This window comes from Ptychodera flava, chromosome 15, assembly GCF_041260155.1.
Source record: "Ptychodera flava strain L36383 chromosome 15, AS_Pfla_20210202, whole genome shotgun sequence".
NCBI lineage: Eukaryota > Metazoa > Hemichordata > Enteropneusta > Ptychoderidae > Ptychodera > Ptychodera flava.
The window spans coordinates 19,824,098-19,845,301 of NC_091942.1; the positions used below are offsets into that span (position 1 = coordinate 19,824,098).

General features: G+C 41.2%; 1 protein-coding gene across 1 annotated transcript in view; it reads left to right on the plus strand.

The window, feature by feature from the left end:
* Positions 1-352: 352 nt before the first annotated feature.
* The window catches only part of LOC139151454 (uncharacterized), a 55,608-nt gene continuing 34,756 nt past the window's right edge, over positions 353-21,204 (plus strand). The window contains exon 1 of the mRNA XM_070724280.1: positions 353-519. The gene's annotated coding sequence lies outside the window, so the exon portion shown is untranslated. The remainder of the gene's footprint in view (positions 520-21,204) is intronic.

Below are 21,204 nucleotides of genomic sequence, written 5' to 3' on the forward strand. Positions count from 1 at the left end.
GTCCCGCCATTGTAACATGAGGACAAAATATCCAGTCTATCCGTACAATTTCAAACCTAAACTTTTTTGTTCGGCATCCAGCTTATTTTTGAATCTTGTCAGAGGTAAATAATTCAAAATTGATGAAAACTACCTCCGTAATTACAGTATTTTGGAGTTGTATTCAAGCGCGGAAAAAAGGAGAGAGATTCTGACAACGGGGACGTGAGTGATGGGTGCGCGTCGTCACCAAACGATCAGGAGAAAATAATCGGCAGATTCCCTAGGCGATGTTTCACTCTAGGATTGGCTACCGAGTGGTCATATTTACACTTCCCTAGGGGGTCCTGACAGAAGCTTGCCGTTCCTGCCTATACATATTTAGTATTTCTTTTTCTTGCGCACGTAACGGACGACTTAAATCCGAACAGAAACCGTTTGTGAGGTTTACCTTTACAAAAAAGTGGAATTCTTTCAAAGAAGGACCTGACTGCTTTAAGATAGTACGTTCGTTTTCTCATCGTGAGCACCATCCAACAGGTAGGTTTATGATTCTCGAATTTATCTTATGCTCATGTTCATTCTAGTGACATTTTTCTGTTTTCGACAATATAAGAAAGGTTCTTGCGAAGGATAAACGAATCTGCCACGCTACGCTATTGAACACCAACTTCGTTCAAGTTTACAATGATCAATAGCGACTGAAAAGACGGCGATTGCGAGTCAATATTCACTTTAATTTAGCAATTTTCTCTCCGTCGAGTAACATCTGGGGGACACTTCTTCTCACAAACAGTCTATTAAAGCTGCTCTAAAAGTAAAGACACGAGTATAGAATAGAGCCAAGAGGCTATAGGACACTTTTTACACAGCTGGTCGCAACGCCTCGCAGTGCAGTTGTCGCCTGGCTCACTTGCGAAACGCAATACTGATTACGCGCGCTTCACTTCGAACCAGTTTAGTGCCCAATGATTATGTAAAATATGTCAGAAATGGCGGGAATGTTATGGCGCGATATTAATAAAATATATTACTGATAACAATTGAGTTCATAAAAGGGAGTATTAAGTCTAATATTTGGAAGGTATTCATTTTGAAGAAACTAATATAATTTTAATGTTTCTGCCGTTGCATTGAGATAATTTTCAATAATAAAGATCGAAGGAAAATTGTACAATGAAGTTATGAATGTCTATTTATTGCTTCTTTCGGTCAAATATACTGTTTGCCTTTTTCCAACCTAGATACACGCCAATAAATACAAATTACATTATGTCTGCGCGTCTCATCCTTTGGGGAAAATGTTACATCAAGTTTGTCGTGTACTCCGTTGTGGATAGATAGTGGACATTTAATATCGGGTGTTTTTCGATGTACAGATGCCAGCTGCTTGTAGATTAAACCTAAAAAAAATGTTTACAAAAAACTAAGTAAAGAGACGCATACATAAGCGAGCATCGGCATGACGGGTACGCATATTACTTTGCAGGTGCGACAGAAGATGGCGGACACTTTCGCTCGATGCTGTTTTCCTCAAACGAACTTGCAATAAATGATTTTTTTTCCAAATTTCGACGATTATATTTACGATGTGTCATTTGCAACTTATTTTGAGTATATTTGCTTTATTCGAGTGTTTTATCGATGGGTAGTTTTGTCAGAATTTGATTTCGAAACAGTGTTACATTTGTTTACGAAACTGAGGGGAATATCATCGACAGTCTCTGATGTCAAAGAAAAGGCGAATGTCAGAAGACATCACTCAACGATGATTTCCGTTCTACTCACTTTCGAATTTGCAGACGACCTTAAAGTTCAACAAAACTCTTACTTTTGAGATGCAAAATCACAAGAGAATAAAGCGCGTAAAAGATAAATTGATGTACGATCCAGTGATCACCGAACGACATGCTTCTTGTCCTTTTGATTTATTTCGAGCCCATTTTTGGCGCTCTATCAAACTGTTCTGCAGCTGTATACTTCAAGGGCTTGGGTCGAACAGGAGCATGTGCGAGACGAGTCTCGCAAAACCACTTGCACATCTCGGCGTTGACAGCTAAGTTCTATCTAAAAAAAAGTTCATATTCGGCAAGATGTTTTGAAAGGTGTAGCTTCGAAATGCAAATGAGTGAGGTCACTGTTTGGTTTAGCCAACTACTTCAAATAGCTCCACTTTGTGCGTGAAAGAAGTGACCGAAAGAGTTAAAGCACTGTAACAAACTGGACAAACAGGCATGATTTTGTCTCTGTTTAATTTTGTCTCTGTTTACACCATCTCCTCACTCCCGGGGTCAATGGAGACGAATTTGTGGCAGGAGCGGAATTGGCCGACATTTTCATCGAAAATAAACGGAGCAACTTATTTCGTTGGAATGAAAACTTATGCTAACACGGACTTCGTATAGATACTGCTAATTGCCCGCTGGTAAATAATTCTTTTCTAAACAGGAAAACAAAATCTGAACATGCGCAATTCATGACCAACGCTCTGCGAGACGCGTAATGACGTATCGCGTGACCATTATAAGGAGGCGGGCGAAAGGGGGGGGGGGGGGGGGCTTTGACTGAAAACATGAGATCTTCTGATTCCGTGGCAGCGTATCGCTGGAACATAATGTATAGCTAACGCAGATGCCCTCGGGAACGATCAACTTATCCGTTATCTTATATTTCCTTGTCATTATCAATAGCCGTGACTGCGTCTCGAGCTGTCACGTTCAAAATCCCGCTAAGATGCTCAATACTTCAACATAGTTCAGCGGGAAATCTCGCGCTGAAGTAATTGGAGCGTGATAAAACGAAGATTTGCGATGGTGAAGACGATCTGGTCCTACTCGACCTCGAGACAAAATAAACATAGCGAACAGATTTAACGTTGAAATCGATGTAGGGGGAAATCAAAAAGACCTACACTGGTTGTGAAGTTATATTGTTGTCACTCACAGACTCATCAGAGTTTTTCACTTTGTGAGCAGTATGGGAAATGCAAACGGGAGACAATATCTAAGGTAACTTGAAAAAAATTACTTGCGTGCACTTAAATTTAAACTTGATGACTTTTTAAGGGGATTTCGTTTCCTCTTGTCACCAACGGAACTAAAAGAGTGTTTACACGGGTGCTTTCAGGTGGCAGTTGCAACGCTCTTTCTCGAAATTCGCAATCTTTATACACTGTCGGGGCATTTCAACGCCCTCTGCGCCGGCGCAGTACGGTGATGAAAAGCATTCTTTTTTATGTGCGACAGGCGATTTGTCGAGCCGTAACTTCGCGGCTTTCTGCCAAGCAATTTCACGAAATAGAGATGCGCTTTTCTCAAAGTTAAAGTATTTCCGCTTGCTGCCCGGATGTACGTGCGTAATCCCCCTCTCTCACGCATTCACATCATAGTGGCACGCGTTGTGAAAAATGGAAATTTTATAATAACTTCTTATCAGAAATTTACACGGATTAATATTATTTGGGGGCTTTGAAACGCGTCAGCGACAGCTACAGCTAGTTGAATATGCATTGTGATGTCATCTCGGTTTAATTGTATTTTCGCAATTGTGTGAAAAAATGCAATGAGTCACTCAAAGGCAAGAAGCAATTCCTTCAACCGGATTTAACATAACAAGCTTTACGGGAGAGAGAAAAAAATACCGCGTTAAATTTAGGAGCCGTTCTCGCTGTCATTGAAAAAAATAGTGCATTAAAAGAAACTGTTTAATCCGGTATTTATTTGAGTGAAACGAGCCCTGCGTAACGAGCCCACTTCTACGACATAAACACACTGGCGACGGAGCCTGCAAATAAGTAATTATTGCTCAATGCTGTATGGAGGTTTAATGAACCATCCACGAAACGGTCCGTAGGCGATCACATTTGACGGGCGGGAGGGAAGGAGGTTTAAATTGGACTCATCGACTGTAAGTTGGAAGGATAGTCGTCCTTCGATCAGTGTAAGCCGAAAATGAACTTTTAATATCGTTTATGACTATCGACCAACGGTGTAACCTGTATTGTCGCGATATAATTGGATGAGTCACTCTCGCGTACTTTTATTATCCCGGGTAAAAATCACCGCCGGTCTTTTTTTGTATTCTCTTGTCTGATATCCCAATGACGTAGCAGTCAAATATCAACTTGTAGTTTGTACTGTAAACTCACGGGGTTTCGAGAAGAATTTGGATTCAGAACTTCATGCCTCTGATCGCATTTTCAGGGCGCACGCGTACCTTATGGAGAGAGAGAGAGAGAGAGAGAGAGGAGGAGAGAGAGAGAGGAGAGAGAGAGAGAGAGGAGAGAGAGAGAGAGAGAGAGAGAGGAGAGAGGAGAGAGAGAGAGAGAGAGAGAGAGAGAGAGAGAGAGAGAGACTGCGAGACTGAGACAGACAGAGAGGGACAGACTGAAACTCTCAAGGAGAGAGAGAGACACCAAGAGATAGCGACAAAGAGATACAGAAACAGGCAGACAGACTGACTGGAAAACAGACAGGTAGGTAGGCAGGCAGGCAGACGGATAAGGAGTCAGGGAGGCAGTCCGGGAGGCAGACATAGAGCGAGATATCTGTATTGAAAATAGAGCATGCTATGTTAGAATTGAATTACACACACTATCTGTCTCTGAGCTCAAGAAGACTTAAAATCTTTGCAGCGTAAATTTCTAAGAAGATGGATAACGTTAGAAGTGAAGGTGATGAGTATGTTTTCGATTAAACCGCTGTAATAAAAATAAGTCAAAGTCAACTGTGCAACGGCACTGCTTTTGGAAAATGGAGGACAGGAAATGTTTGATCCAAATACATCAGATCGAAGATGGAGACAAAAAATTTCGTCATCATATTCCACATTTAGAAAAGAAATTCGATTTGTTCCCAAGGTTAACGTTTAGTCGTGATCTTTAAGTGTACTGAGGCAATATCATATCACCACTTGTCAGGCTTTGTTTAAACAAGAGTAGTTCTTCATTTTGCATGCCGCGTCTCGTCTCCTCGGTATCTCCTGATCTGCATGCCTGTGACGGCGTCTACGTGTCTCCCGCCTAGTTCTTCCATTTCTTTACATATGTTGGCTTACATGACGCTGGATCGCCAGGGATCCGATGGTTCTGATCACGCAGGGCGAGATAGCTATACTAGGTGAACGAAATGGAACCATGCTATGTTGTACAAGACCTAGATAACGTATTCTACATGTTGATAAAATCGCCTTCCTGCATAAATGAGTGCTTGATCAAAAATCGACCGGTGTGACATCCTTAAAATAACATCAGCTTGTAAGTTTGTATAAATTGACAACGTTGGCTTAAATTTGCAGAGCTGTGCCTATTGCTGTCGACCGACGCACGTGAATAATTCACACCTCGATTGTGTCCAGTAATTATTATGCAAAAGTCATTTCAAAGAGGCGTCAAATAATATCAGAGAAAGTGTGAAGCAATTCTTTTGCGTAAATTTTTCCCCGCCTTAACAAGTGGTGGAGTTCGTCTAAATATTAATTATACACGAGTGGGTTAATAAAATATGATTTGTAACACCTGCCAGTGCAGAGTATACTGTAACCATAAACATGCAAAAAACAACCACACAAACCGAATGGATTCTTTGGGGGAATATAGTGGAGGGGCAAAGGAGATTTGTGGAGCAGCCATAGGCCTCGGACGAATTCGAAATCGCGAACTTCGCGCCACTCTCAAAGCTTACGACACATGTGGGGGTCCATTTTAATTACGAGCTTGTGCAGTGTGCACGGTTAGATGAACCGCTACTTCCCGAACGCCAGTGGGGTAGCTATCCGATTTTAAACATCATTCGACGAAAGCAATCCGTAAAGAAATGGAAGATAGTAATATCCTATTCAAGCTATCATTTTTATGTTCTGTTTACTGATGAAACCGATAGCATTTTATAACGTTTAATAAAAACATATGTTGTATTAGCCTCCTGGTTGCCAAGGTTTTATGGAGGAATACGTTCGATTTTGATATGTTATTCCTATAATGACCGAAATCAGCCTGTACAATAAATACATCAAGCTGGCTGGCTTCAAGCCAAGCAAGCGAAATAATGATGTCCTGCGAGATTTGAACAGTGTGGGCAGGACCAATAAGAGCAGACCTACCGCGCATAAAAAGGACTTAGTCGAAGCGTCGATAAAGGAAATACAAATAAATGAACAGCACTTAACTTTCCTCAATGAAACTTTCAACCCCCTCTGTTATATACCAAATCAAGAATAAAAATCAGGGGTCACCGTGCAAAGTTTGGAACTAGAGAAACATTCACCGAACATTTTCCGATATTTGAAATTCAAAATGGCCGCCATCCCTGTGTTAACTCTAGATCTGTAGGGAAAATAACATTCGATTTTCGAAAAACTGAGACGATGAATTGGTTTCTTGTTTTTCCCAAGAACTTTAAAATGAGTTCCAAAAAAGGTAGACCAGAAAGGTATTGAAAAAAAATTGAGAGTCCGATTGTCTGTCCCAGAGACGCATTGTACTTTAAATATAAATTGGAATTTTGGTCATCATTGTGTGAGCCTGTGCAACGAGGAAACGAGAGGGTTGGCTGGGAGGGGGGGGGGACGTTGTCTCTCCCAAAAGAATTTGTTACTCACAGAAAAACCCGGCATGCCAATCATGTGTTGAAACTATCGTTACCGTGTTTGCTTACCCCTCCTGGAATCCTAGCGTATCGACTTGCTCCGACTCAAAAGAGGTGCTGGTTTTAGACTTAGGCCTGCCTGAAATTTTCCGCACTATAGCTGCAACTTTTGATAGCATTTTTATTGTCTTTGTTCTGTAGAACAAACACCCATGTTCGTATTCTCCTCCCTAAAAGTATGTTAAAAACAAAACCAACATCGCCGGAACAGTGCTGTTTGTACAATATGCACTGATATTCTTGACAAGTATATACTAGTCAGGGCCTGGACTAAAATTCAATTGTCATCGATGACATCTGGCATTACACGTACAGGCAGAATTGATATGTTGAACACTCGGCCTTTGAGCACGGTTCAGGGAATGAGAGGAGCTATATTTTACGGGCAAGGCAGATATACTTGAAAGTACATCCATGTCAAAAATTGAAGCCCATGGTGCTGTAACACAAGACCTTGTGTTTTGCTTTTCTAGTTGACTTGAGCGTTACCGGTCAGAAAATGGGCGCCAAAGTAAGCCATCTTGACAGATACCAGCGCCCTTTTACAGGTTCATTTCTTATTATGCAACAATAACTTTACTAATCAAACGAGCAAATGTTACACCTATGAAGTTCTGCCCAACTTGCGTAGGAGACACAAACCAATTGCGTGGGTGGATTAGCAAATATTGAAACTGTCGAGACGCCGTGTATCAAATCGTGAACGTGCCTTTAACGGCTTCGACGCGTCTTTAAACCGGTTATTTTCGAAAGGCGAGGCAAAACAAACACACAGGAATCATTTCAGAGTGATTTTCTTTATCCCTGGCTGTGCTTTTCCATCTCCAGCTGATTTTACACTAGACAGACGACACTCCTAATTTTGGTGACTGACACGAACTCCAGAATTTTCTAGTCAAATCATTAAAATTTTGAATCAAGCGTTTTTTCCGAACAATATCACTTTAGATCCCTTAAAACCTAATTGGGCCGATGTCTCCAAACCGTGTGGTGGGTGATCGATTGAAAGTCGACCAAAAAAGCAAATTGAGCATTCTTACAGAAAAGGTCAGATTTTCCTTTGAATTCAGTTCCCGCCCGTTTAATTGATTCACGTTCCATGCTCGTTCGTGCGTGCATTTGTTATCCGCGCAAAAGATACTTTAACCTCTATCAAGTTATCCAACGAACAAACAAACAGGTCCGCAAATCAATTATTCACCGCATGACCCTTTTCACGAGCCTGGTAATGACTTCACAAAGTTCTAGGTAATACTGCGCCTTACGCGGAGTTATCGCTTTAGAGTCAGGCTCATTTCATCAAAGCCGTCAAATAGCTAGGGCAAATGTAAAATGGGGGTATCCAGATAATAAGTGGACCCCTGCTCAGAGCATCATTAATTTTTGTCTTCGCATTTCTAGGATGGATATTCTCAAATGACGCTCATTTTACACTCATAAACAAAAAAATCTTACTGACTGAAAGAAACTTTAAAGACCTGTCCACACATTTTCAGGTCCCTTACCCGCAAGTAGCAAAAATGCAGTGAAGCGTATGTCTTTTTGCTCGTTGTGGGTTGTTTAATAACGGTATCAAAATAAATTTTCCTATCCCAGTCCTATCGAAAATATTGAAATATTGGGTCTCTTGTCGTTATAGAGCTTGTATTCAAAGTTTACAAATTTGACAAGAGAGCTTCTGGAAGATTTGAAAATTGAATCTAGTTTTAGAAAACCATGTCGGTACACAAGGAATGCACACAAACCATAAGCAAAATGCAAACTCCATTGTAGTAATTGTATCCAATCTATAATTCCACGAAGAAAACTATATTGAAAGAATACTCAGTCGCGAACACTGAAAAAACACCAAAAGTTCATGGGGACAGCTACAGATGATGAACGCCATCCATTCAAAACATAAAACACATATGCGATAGTTTCGGACTGTTTACAGCGTTTTAAATAAAATGCCGGAGTCAGCGTTGCCGAAATAAGCTTCAGTTTATTTGTCAAATCAGCGCACGTTTGTCATTTCGGAACATTCTGCTCTGATAGTAATTCCGGTTATTGCTGATATTTTTAACGTTTTGATGTTCATATTAGGCTCGTCTTTATCCTGATGCAATTCCACGCTGTTTACGACTGTCAATTTTTACTTCCCATTTGTGATGTTCAAACTGATATGTAATTTTCGCGGAATAAATGTTTTCCCGCGCTAACTCTTTGCTCTAATTTGTTTTTGTACTTTGCCAAGTTTCTTTGGTCGTTCAGCGTTCTGAATTCGGCGATTTTCGTCAACGCTCATTAAACTCTTTTAGTTTTCAGGATGAGCAAGCGACCAGTCGACAGTACAGCGTGGTAGCAACGATCTTCGCACAGAAATCTCAACTGCATGCACGACAAGATTGTCGCGATTTCTCGATAAGCGGGAACGAGACGGTTTCTGACAGGCACCACACGTGTCTGATCTGTGCTTTCACACAGTGATGCAGCTTTCGAATGTCTCACCTATTGCGTTATCTCGTCGTTATCTCTTTGTATATTCTATCAACGAAACGTTGTACGCGACGAGTTTGACACAGCCCCGTACAGTGGCTGGAAACTTTAGGCAATCGTATACAACATGATATTGAACCAATTTATGGGTACATCAACCTGTGTATCAGCTTCTATGGCGACGACAGAGTGAGATCGCTTGAGAGTAAGAAGGTTCTATGAAGAAATGTACGATACGAGCAAACAAAGTTCAAACATTAAAGCGAGGGGACGCGGAGCTGAGCCCGAAGGTTGTGTGGGACCCACACGAACATGTACACACTATATCGAAGATACGTTAGCGATTGATGAAAGTTGAAACATATTTGTCATAATGTACATCATAAAATTTAGTTGTTGAAGCTATAAAGACGTGATATATCTAGATATCGTGCATGAAATACATTGTTTGTAAACAATAGCGTCGCACATGCGCAGATCCGACGACCCCTCCCTTTAAGGAAGAGGGGCAACTTGTAAGATGCTGTCAAGCATACACTGTACTTTCAGTCCGCTAAAAGACAAGAGCAATTAACCTTAAAAAGATAAAAGTGCTGAAAGATGAAACGAACCTTATTTACATAAGTTTTAATACCAATATGGGAATAGCCGCCATGTTTGCAAACACGCAACTTTCTACTGAGACGAGGCAGACGATCTATAGCGTCGATGAGCTATATCTTGTAGAATAAACATACCGATGCAAACTTTACATCGATATCCCGACATCTGCGACTATACATGACAAAGGCGGGAAGAAAAATGAGAGTAATGAATAATTACCTTGCGGCCATTACCGGAACATTTGTGGTCAAGCGAGCGACATCTATCTGTATTTTTTACTTTTAAAATCTAAGATGGCCGTCGGCGACAGTCAGAGTTAGCAGTATGACATTTGAAATAGCCTTAAAAGACGGAAAAGGTTGTCAACTTAAAGCTTAACCTTTCTGACATTTATTGTATAGATATACTGCAATATGATCAGCGGAAAACACATGAAATTTTAATACTTTTGAATGTATGTAGCAGCGATGTTAATAAGCACGCAAAAATTGCAACAAATGCAGAATCTGAAAGGCATACTGTGGACCAAAATCTTGAATTATATAGGTATGACACCGCAATACACGTGACGAATCTTTCACTTGGCCTGTGTAGATCAGCCGGATCGTGAATACAAAAAATAAAACGTTTTAATTCAGATACGTGTGCGTCATTAAGGACGACAATGCAGTATGGCACCTTTAAACCGTGCAAATTATATCATGTGGAGATGACTTAAGCGGGAAAATTGCGCGCGCTTTCACATTTCCACAGACTGAACACTATCGACAACTTGCCAGGCTTTGGACCTCACGTCCCGGAAAAACCTTCTCCAGGAGCGAGAGGAGACACTTGCTGTTCAGGTTGGCTAAGTAACGACTGGATTGATTTACCAGCATAGGGTTGAGCTGAGGGAGTTTTCTTTACTTTTCCCAACGGTCCAATTTCACGTCGCATGATCTGTGGCTTGGCCAATAATTTACATTTCTTACCAAGCAGAAAACATTAAGATGAATCACTAAAAGTCTATTTCGGTTCACCTGTCTCGCGTATTTCTTTTTTTTTCAAGTTCTTGCCCTCTCTTCACGGAAGGCATCGTTTATGCATTTTTCATTAAGAGCTGGTTCGTTTTATTTACAATAATTGCAGGAGTTCTTTTACCTACATGTACCGGGATAGGATAATTTCTTTTCCTGTTTATTGAAGGGGACAAGTTCAGTACTTTGGCAGGTATTTTTATCACGGAAAATTTAAGAGCTCTAAAATCAACCGTGAACTGAAATGTATGAGATATAAGTAGTGCCAAATACAACCTCGTTGTACTGCACAACGATAGTAGCAATTTTGTAGAGAAGCTGACATCTCATTGGTCTAGACTTTGGGTAAATACCAGAGTCTGGTCAAAGGTCATTTGCCATGCCAACCATACTTCCTCCATTACTACTGTGTCAGCATGCTCAAGACAACTTGGTTGAATTTTTGATAATGCTATCCAAGGAAAGAGCGACTCTGTGCCTTTAATGTTTGAAACTGGTTTGAAAGTAACAGTCTTATAAGCTTTCTGTATATGTGGTTCCAAAACCCCAAGCCCGTTGTGTATTTAATTCAACTTCTTTTGCTCTGTTGTGTTTTGGCAAAAGATCGATTCTAATAAGTTGATGAAATATAACTTTCTCTAAACTGAAACGTTTAACGATGTGGTTAGTATTTGCCGAAGCTTTACATTTTATTTGGTTGGTTTAGGAACGCGCTGCGTTGCAAAAAGCTTACGGGCATGTTCCGGATAACTTGAAGTTAATCGCCCGGGACTTCGAAATCGTCCATCAGTTTCGACTTACTGCACAGCAGAGAGAATGCCGACTTTGCAGAGGGCCTGGGATTTACCACAGAGTTGTATGAGAAACACGGTCCCCGTGTGCGTTGTTAACGTCTTAACTGCCAAAAACGTTGTTTTTGTCTCTGTCAAGATGACCAGTCGTGCACTATCCAAGGACGATTAAGACGGTTCTCAAAGTATGTTGACCGTAGAAACGCCCGCAGATATGCAGCCGGATTAGTCAAGCTACAATATGTACAACTGATGTAGCCTCAATGATGTTGACCACTGCAACTTGACTGGACATATCCTATACAACATCCCGGGCCATTTACTGACAAAATCGCCTTCCTGCAAATCGATTGCGATTCGGCGACCGATAATGAAACGAAATTTGGGCCAGTCACCGTGGTTAACGAGCCGGAGAAGCAAAGTTCTGCGCCAGAAATGACGTTAGATTGAGAATCCCGTTCGGTCTTGTATCTGCCACTGTCCTAAAACCCCCGCAAACACATCGATAACGACAAAGGTCGATCTCCAAGAGAAAACGAAAATGGATATAAACTAGGTTATTTTATGGAGCACCTGAGCTTGCCAGCGCATGACTTGGTCTTCTGCGCATTTCACAGGAAAGAGTACAGTTGGTCTGGCATTGCGCAAGCGCAATGGATGTAATTCTGTTTGAAGAACAGGGCCATAATGAAGGAAGTCCCTCCTGTTTAGGGAGGGATAGAGTCAAAAAATACCTTGTGATTAAATCCAGATTCAGTAAGTTAGATGTAGCGGGTAACTCGAATATTAAAACGTAGTAAAGTACAGTACTTTTTCGGTTTTTTATAATAAGCCAATATTGGTCACTTTTCCTGTTCAGGTTGTATTTTTACGCAAATGTACATCTACAGCGTACGCTCGGATCATAAATACTACCAGACTGAGCGACCATAGCTGTCAGCAGATGCGATCAGTGGCGCCTGTCATCAATAGAGAGACTGGTACTGGAGCCATCTCTTCACCTATCATAATTTTTACGTACCTTTCACACTGGTACACATTCCTTGGAAAGTCAAAATTACTCCATATGTCGGAACACTGGTGATAACCATCGGCAAAGTGCAGTCACTTTTCTTCATCGCATCGATCGTCGACAACTCTAGTATTACCCCTCCCCAGCGCGGTTACTACCTTGCGACATATATATATATATATATATATATATATATTATATATATATATATATATATATATATATATATATATATATATATATATATATATATATATATATGAAAGTTTGACCAACAGTTTAAGTCTTACACGTTCGAGACGCGTGTTACCTTAAAGGGACGTGTGCAGCTGGGAAATTAAACGAACAGGGACTCGGAGAATACTATACGGTAAACTACCACCAAAAAACGCTCCAGAAACTCTAATTTGCCCATAAATTGGAAGGTTGAGAACCAAAATAACTGAGCAGCGAAATGAGCCCAGTCTTTTATATGTATTTGTACATGTATTTACGGTTTGAGGTGTAACATAGCAACAGAACTATATCAAACAGAACAGCAAAAGGATTATCTGCTAAAGCAGACATTGAAAAGTACTTGGCACCCACTGGTGATCATAATAGAGGTTTGTCGGACACCGACAGTGGGGATTGCAGTATGCTGACTCTGCAGTGGACAACTTTTTGAGTTTCGTCAGTTGCGTGCTGCCCTCTCAGTGTGGATTTCTGTGGCTATGTCCATGCAGCTGTTGTACTACAAGAGGCGTGAGTTTTGAAGCTGAAGTGGGCCTGGAAACACCGGGAACCATGTGGTTTTATAAAGACTGGAGCCCCCGGAGGCACGGGCTGAAATGTACTCCGGGCGTTGCGTGTTGCACTGGAACAATGCAACGGACAGAAGTAGTCAAGTTATTTTTCTTCGTATCTATACTCAGTAAATTTGCATATGGCGGCTTGCTATTGCTGCGTGATGCGACTTTGAACGTACCAGTAACTGAAGGTAGTTAAAGCGAAACTATGAGATCTATATGTAATATAAACGTTGGTGATTAAATGAAAGAAGTAAAACAAACGTTGTTTAGTCTAGTACATCAATAGAACTTTTCAACTTATGAAAATTACTTTCTTGAGGCTGTTACGTATGGGCGAAGTCTGCGATTGTTTTTCGTCGACAAGGTAAATTCATAGCACCTTTAAATGTGACTTTGCACTTAAGTGAGTAATAAAAGACTCAGGCAGTATGGCGGATTTCCATGGGTAAATCACATTTGGTTACAGGAGCCAAAAGTGAAGTTTAAGTTACATAAAGGAATTCATAAAAGAAAAGCCTAAAAGATTCAAAAGATGCAGAGTTTGACCGAGTATAAATACAGAGCTTCCTGCCATGAAAAACGATCACATTTGCAATGAACGTATTTTACTAGAGCACCAGCTCAAATCCTTGCTTAACCACAATGCATTTCAATATCCCGTAGTTTGACCCCTCAGCACAACACAAAAGCTAATTGCAGCAGCGACTTTAAGGTGTTATGCGCCTCGAAACTGAACGATTTAAACTTTTTCTCATTATTTCCTCAATGGAATTTTCGACTGTTCCATACTCTTACCAACTTAGCAAAACAAGAATAAAAACCAGGGGTCACGATGCAAAATTTGGTTCTAGAAAAACAAATTACCTAACATTATCATTTAGTTGACAGATATTTGAAATTCAAAATGACCGCCTCCCTGTGTTAACAGCATGGTTGAGAATTGAATTTTCGATATTCAAAAAACTAAGACACTGAAATCTTTTGTTACTCAAAGATCTCTAAGATGAGCTCCCACAAGCGGTAGACAAGAAAAGTATTTTTAAAATTTCAGAGTCGGAATATCTGTCCTCGGGGTGTAAGCTATCTTTACGAACGCTGAAGGAGCGCTGTTGGAAAACACTAATGAATTAAGCAGCTGTCTTTCCTTGTTGTGATTTTAAGCCCGAGTATATCCGTCACGTATTTCTTTTGTACAAAGTCGAAAATCTCCTCGATTGAAGTCTTCGAGGAGTCGAGTCAAGTCGCTTGTCGTGTATGCGATCACGATTGGTTGCTTCGTGTACACAATAACGAGGCTCTGCGTGGGCACTCTCGCGTCGATGAACCCGCGTACGAACGCTTGCGTTGACTGGGTACTAATGTAAGGACGCGACAACGCAGCGAGCCCTGCATAAAAATATCGAGTCCCGCTCTTGACCCAAGGGCAACACAAAGCGCCCTTGAGCAATGAAAATACACTCAAGGATTTTTACCCGGCGCGTTAAGCACAATCACAACTTTTGTCAAAACAAGCCAAATCCTCGAACGCTCACATTCCGATGACGTCACGATCGATTCGAAACACAAAACACTGTAACCAAAAACAGTAGTCGGTCGAGTATTACAGGCATTTGGTCTTGATTACGTCATCCGATCAAATAAAAACATGGCAAAGGATGACAATCAAGTTTACCCAAAGAAAAGTGGCCGTGGTTCAGTAGGCGTGATGACGTCATCCCTGACGCACACTTTCACGACCAATCACGTTGATTCATGATAATACACGATCCAAGTGAGCTTTGATCGCTATCGCTGTGAAAAGTAAAGGAAAGATGGGGGGGAAGTAAACTGCGCGTTTTGCTGCCGGAGCTTTTCCCTTTTTATAGGAAGACTGCCAAGTACCAACTGTAAAAGAGATTGCGGCACTCTTATATAGGTATATATCTTTCCGCCATGTGTATGTAAACAGCGCACGCGTTTGAGAGACCGTTGCGGCACACAAGCGGATCGTTAATGCACCATTTCCTCCCGCTCGCTTTAGCTTCGAACCAACAGAGAGCCAGAGAATGCAATTATAACTTCACACTAATCTGAGAAAACATACCTTGTATTGTTATATGGCTATACAATTATTCCCATCCCAGGGGGAAATAGGAGGAAGATTACAGGATTCATTAAAACCCGTTTATTAAAGAAATAATAAGCGTACAGTATAATAAAAACGCGTAAATATGACACGCTGGGAATGAACGCAGTCGGGCGGTATAATCGAATTGAACGCCTGTCTGATGTGGACTTTTTTCTTTTACTCCTGGCCTTTTTTTGTGGTCGTTAAACATTAGGATGTCCCGACGGACGTCCCGATAACAAAGTCAGAAATACCGGATTTGCGTTGTCAACATGATTTTGAATCGTAGACGCCGCGACCTCTTCCCTTACGGAGTACGTTGTATTTTTTTTTTGCTCGATGTATTTTTACATCAGTGGATTTTAAGAGGGAAAAAGTAATCGGGGTGATCGTTCGCAAGATAATTTGGAGGTACGTACGCGCCGATATGCTTTAAATAGAAAACGGCGGGTTGCCTTTTTTGGGTGGGGTAGCTTCAAACGTACGTTTGTTTCGAATATAGGCAAGTGCCAACCGAGAAAAAAAAATAGTTGGGCCTAATGAAACGTTCCGTCCGGGGGTATTTCGAATCTGAAAAAAGCAATAATAAGTGATATAGTGTACGCTGATGTCTAGTACAAGCGAAATCCATTCCTTTCAATCAAGCAGGAAAAAAAGGATCGGGAATCATCATGCAAATTTTTGAATTAGTTAACCAAACATTCAGTTCAATATTATATGTGTTGCAAATTTGTATTTCAGCTGTTCACCGCGCGTGAACGATCAGCGGAGAGAACACTGTCTATTGTTCGTCGGTATTAAAACTCGATGCGATACTGCTACAAACCAAGTATATAGCTAGGTCTTGAGAACATCCTTCGCATAAAAGAAGAAAACGAATTCGAATAACACGATGCATCGTTAGCGTGGCATGTCAAATGCCGGGTAAAAGATCATTTCTATGGCTCTAACATGTTCCAAAACCCCTTTCTATGTTCCATGAGATCTTTGCGTCAGCTATGGCAAAGTTAAATTTCCATTCATTTGAGATGCATAATTGTCAAGAACGTTTTCTCCACGCATAAAATGATGCAGTCCAGGAGTAAGAAGTTTCAAAATGGCCAGGTCGTGGAAATACACTAATATAGCTTGACATTTCAGTAATATCTGATGGCAAATAAACGTTGTTGGATATCACATTTCCAGTCATCAAACGTTTCGCCGTAAGGCAACTGACAACATGTTACCTATTTTTTTCTGCGCATGGTGCACTTTTGTTTTTAATTTAGAAATTCCCCGCTAAGTGGTGTCGGAAAACGTTAATACAGTTATGTTTCTCCTTTTTATGGCCAGATTTGATTCGCATTTTTCTTTTGTCACAGCTCAAAAGATGTCTTTAATTCTCGCAGTTTAAAATACATTGTCACTGAGTCGGTTTTCCTTTTACAAGCAAGCTGTAATTGATTCTGGAAATGCAAAAAAAGTGACAACCGTTTTTGTGGCTTGACAGGCTTTGCATATACATGTACGTACTAAGCAAGACTGTGATTCATAGATTCTCAAGCCAGATTTAAAGCCGGCCGCCTTATCAGCAGCACACCACGGTGAGGCAGCTTCTATCCACGGAAAAAATTTCGGTAAATGGGAAAAAAAACCATATAATCATTGGTCGCATTGAATGCCCTTGTTGCTCGCAAGCACTTGTCAGAGCCTACTAAAGTTTTGAACTCTCGTATTTTCCCCTTTTCCCAACACGCCTTCGTCATTTCACCTCTCTGCTCTGTAATCTGTTACTTTCTATATGAATTAGGCGGGAGAATCCCAAGAGTTTTGCCCGCCAATTCTCAGAGGGGACACCCGGAATTACCGCCTGCAATCTCCGGCAATTCGCGCGCTGCAGTTCGTATGCAGAGCTCAGAGCACTAGTACTTCCCCAATGTTGACATCCGAAAACGAATCTGCATACTCAAATGGACGAAGTCGCAGCTGCACTTCCCCGCCGACAGCAGGGAAAGTCAATATTTTTATCATGGATACTCAATCCTCGGTCGATTATTTGGCATGTCAATTTCAGATTATACCCAGGATACTGACGCCGCAGTGGACTTAGCTTGTGGCGAGAGGGACCAGGTTTCTTAACGCTGATTGCGTTCCCGCGACCGTACTCCCGAGAAACCTCCTATTAATAGCCCATATCAATTCTGCTGAAACTCGCTTCGTGCGTCAAATTTGGCGTTAATAAGGTCCCGTATTTCAAACTGATTACGCTATTATGTTTGAATAAAGATATTTATGTCAACATTTAAACGTATGGCGTTGTGAAAGTTGCATGCTTTATTCTCATTTCCTCACGCCGCACTCTCATTTTTTGCGGATACACATAAGTCATCTCTTACATTAATCATTTTTTGTGTGTCACCTGTACCTTCCCTTGCTTTTACCATAATCGTCATACTACGCTCTCATTCGTACTTAAATCGCAGAGTGTTCTTGTGGCGAGAGAGAGAGAGAGAGAGAGAGAGAGAGAGAGAGAGAGAGAGAGAGAGAGAGAGAGAGAGAGAGAGAGAGAGAGAGAGAGAGAGAGAGAGAGAGAGAGAGAGAGAGACAGACAGACAGACAGACAGACAGAGACAGACAGACAAAGACACACAGAGAGAAAGACAAAGACACACTGACAAACCGATAGGCAGGCAGACCGATAGCAGATGCAGAAAAAGTCTGAAACAGAGACTGACACAGAGATAAAGACAGACCGTGTCAAAGAGAAACAGAGAGAGGGAGACACACTGCGAGAGAGAAACACGGAATCAAATGATTGCCTCCAAATATTTTAAAGAGTTCTCAGAGGAACCGGCTGGGCAAAATAAAATAACGGAGCAGTTACGGTTGAGATGTTCACCGACCGATACCGAATCCTTGGTATTACTTAACCGTCGTCCCTCGAGGTCACAAATGAATCGCATTTCATTGAAAGGTATAAGTGTTCATTATAAACCTATTGGGCCGCCTTCAATATCGTCTCATGAAGTGCTTCTCCAGCTCCTTTTAAGTTTGTCGTCATAGCAACCGATCGACGCGTTTCTCTCATATCCACTTGTCCAATTAACTCTTGGACTAATTTTGGAAAGAAAAAAAAAATACATTGAGGCTTTACAGTTCGTCTCTTCGTCTCAATGACTAAAATAATCGAATAAATCAGGTCTCACATTTCTCACAAGGGCTTATAAAGAATCACTCTAGTATTACAAGGCTATTCAAAAATGTCGGAGTTGACAAAAGTCAAGATGACGACCTTTTGTAGTAATCGATAAAAATATGAAACAAATATGGTACAAACAGAAACTCGACAGAATCAAGTCATTACTGGAAGGGTTTCCTCGAGGGGGGACGTTTGCTGTGTAGAAAATCTAGTTGAAGTATTCCAAGATGAGCTCACTGTAAGCAGTACAGAAAAAAATTAAACGTTAATGTTAGATGTTTTGCCTTGAAGAAGTCCCAGTCGTTTGTTCCCCTTTACTTTAATACTTCTAAAGTTACACATTGCTTTTGGTCTACATTTTGACCTGCGCTGATGTACAGTTCAAAAGGTCATTCATGGTATACATAATCAGTAATAATGCATAATGGGTCCTTTTTCTTTTTGAAAGTATGAAGATTGTAAAGTCGCTGCTCAGTCTCTGAAAACACAGAACTGCATCATCTGGGATGAGTAGAATAGATGAAAAATATCACATGCGCCAAGCACAGTATCGCCAGTTCGGTGTAGAAACACAAATGCAGCTTATCATTGACATGTCCCTTGGTTCAAAGCGAGAGAGTCGGTTTTGTAAAGAAAAATATTGAAAAAAGAACAATTTCACCTTTGCGTATGCTGTTTTGCTTCTCGCTGGCTCATCGCTCGACTGCTTAACAGAGTTAACAAAAAATAACTTTTGCATAAAAATTAATTAGTTTACAATCAACACTCTGAGTCAGTACTTTGGCTGAACATTGAACAAAGGGTCACGTACTTTTTACAAAACGTCGGTGATGACCTTTCTGTCGGATTTTGTCAAGTGACGTCACCTGTCGGGTCAATGACCCCTGTCCTTCTGGCGCATCTGTTGACACGTTAAGGCGCTTCGGAGCGATTTCCGTGAGTCCGTACCAGGAAGTCGTACAAAGACGCACTTTATTATCGCTCAACTTTCCTACCTGTTTTGAAGTACACTTGTACCTATGCCATAGACATTAATTTGACAAGTGACCCTGTCCGCCTGTTTGCGTCCGGAAGTTGATTTCCACACTGCGGACCTTCACCATATATCGACCAATATTCACCGAAAATTCCAATTTTGTGCTCCGGAAACGGATGCACTTATGACTGTGTGTGCGTGAGCACCGATCTATGAAAACGCTCCGATATACGTACACGGAGGCGTTGTATAGTCGTTTTACTATAGAACCACGGGAAAGAAAAGTTCGACGAGAAAACCAGAGCGATACATACATTCATTCGCGTCAGTTTACGCGGTTCGTCTTAAAATTGCAATTTCATTTTTACCCGTCTTTCCAAGTTATAATTTGAAAGCAGCTTCGGGTAAACGTTTCTCCGCATTTCCTTAAACCGACGCACATCTCTGAGTAAAAGGGGCACAATGGCAAATTTGAGCTTATCAATCAATGCACCGGAAAGGTAACGCGATTGGTCGACTTGTTAATTCGAAATTTCAACTGATACACTGTGGTTCGATCAATAGACGCCAGTTGACAAAATGCGCGCCATCAGCACACAATGGAGCTCTGACGTTGTCTGAAATGAAAAAGAAGATTCTTTACAATGATATGTATTGATTTTCAGTCACAATTCTGATTCTCATCAAACTATATTCTTTTTCCGTCTTATAGAAATTTGCCAGCTATTTTTTTTTCTTGGCGCGGGCATGAAAATATCATAAAAATGTCAAGATTCAGATAGCGCAAATCCGCGGTTCACAATATTGTACATTTCTCCCTGTCTTTTCATCTCGATCTGCAAATCCACCAAAAGTGAAGAAAATGTTTTCTTTGTATGTGTGTACAATAATGACACATAAAGAGATAGGGGAAAGAGGCTCTCTAAACTGTTAACGGCGAGGGAAAGAGATCGATTTGTTTGAAACTCCTTTTCTGAAAATATCAGTTTCCCGCCTTCGCCGCCTACATGACGGTTGGGAGGGCTAATGAATGGCTTCGAACTGCAACAAATAGCCGTAATTGGGCCGGCTTTGCTCCTTTATAACCCTGGAAAATACGTTCAATTAGAGTAAATTTATCTTTAAACGGTGGCGGGCGATTACCCCCGCCGCCATCATCATTATCAATTATATACACCAAGACAGCTCGTAGCTTCGCATCCCGGCTGCTACCCAAGCAATTTCTGTTTGTCGTTTACGATACTTGCGTTTCGTCGGCTGGCTGGCGGATATTAGATGAATTGTTTTTTTATTTTCCCTTTAGTCATAGGTGCTAGCGTTATTGCGCCTGGTACTGTTTTGGCGCTATCTTTTCGACTGATGCGTTTAGCGACCGCGCGAACGAGGGTGCGCACGCGTGTGAGCCGTCAGGGCTGGGGGGGGGGAGGGAGCATGCGCGCCATTCATCTCATAGTTAGTTGTCAGTTTCCTTCGGACCCGCACAAAATATCTTTGGAGAGATTAGACACTGCTCGAAGTCTTACAGGTCTGCTCGACGACACAGGACAGTTCTTCAGGTTGGGTGGATAGATGGTTAGTTTGCTATTGACAAAAATCAAGCTAATTAAGGAAAATATTGCAAAAAGGTCA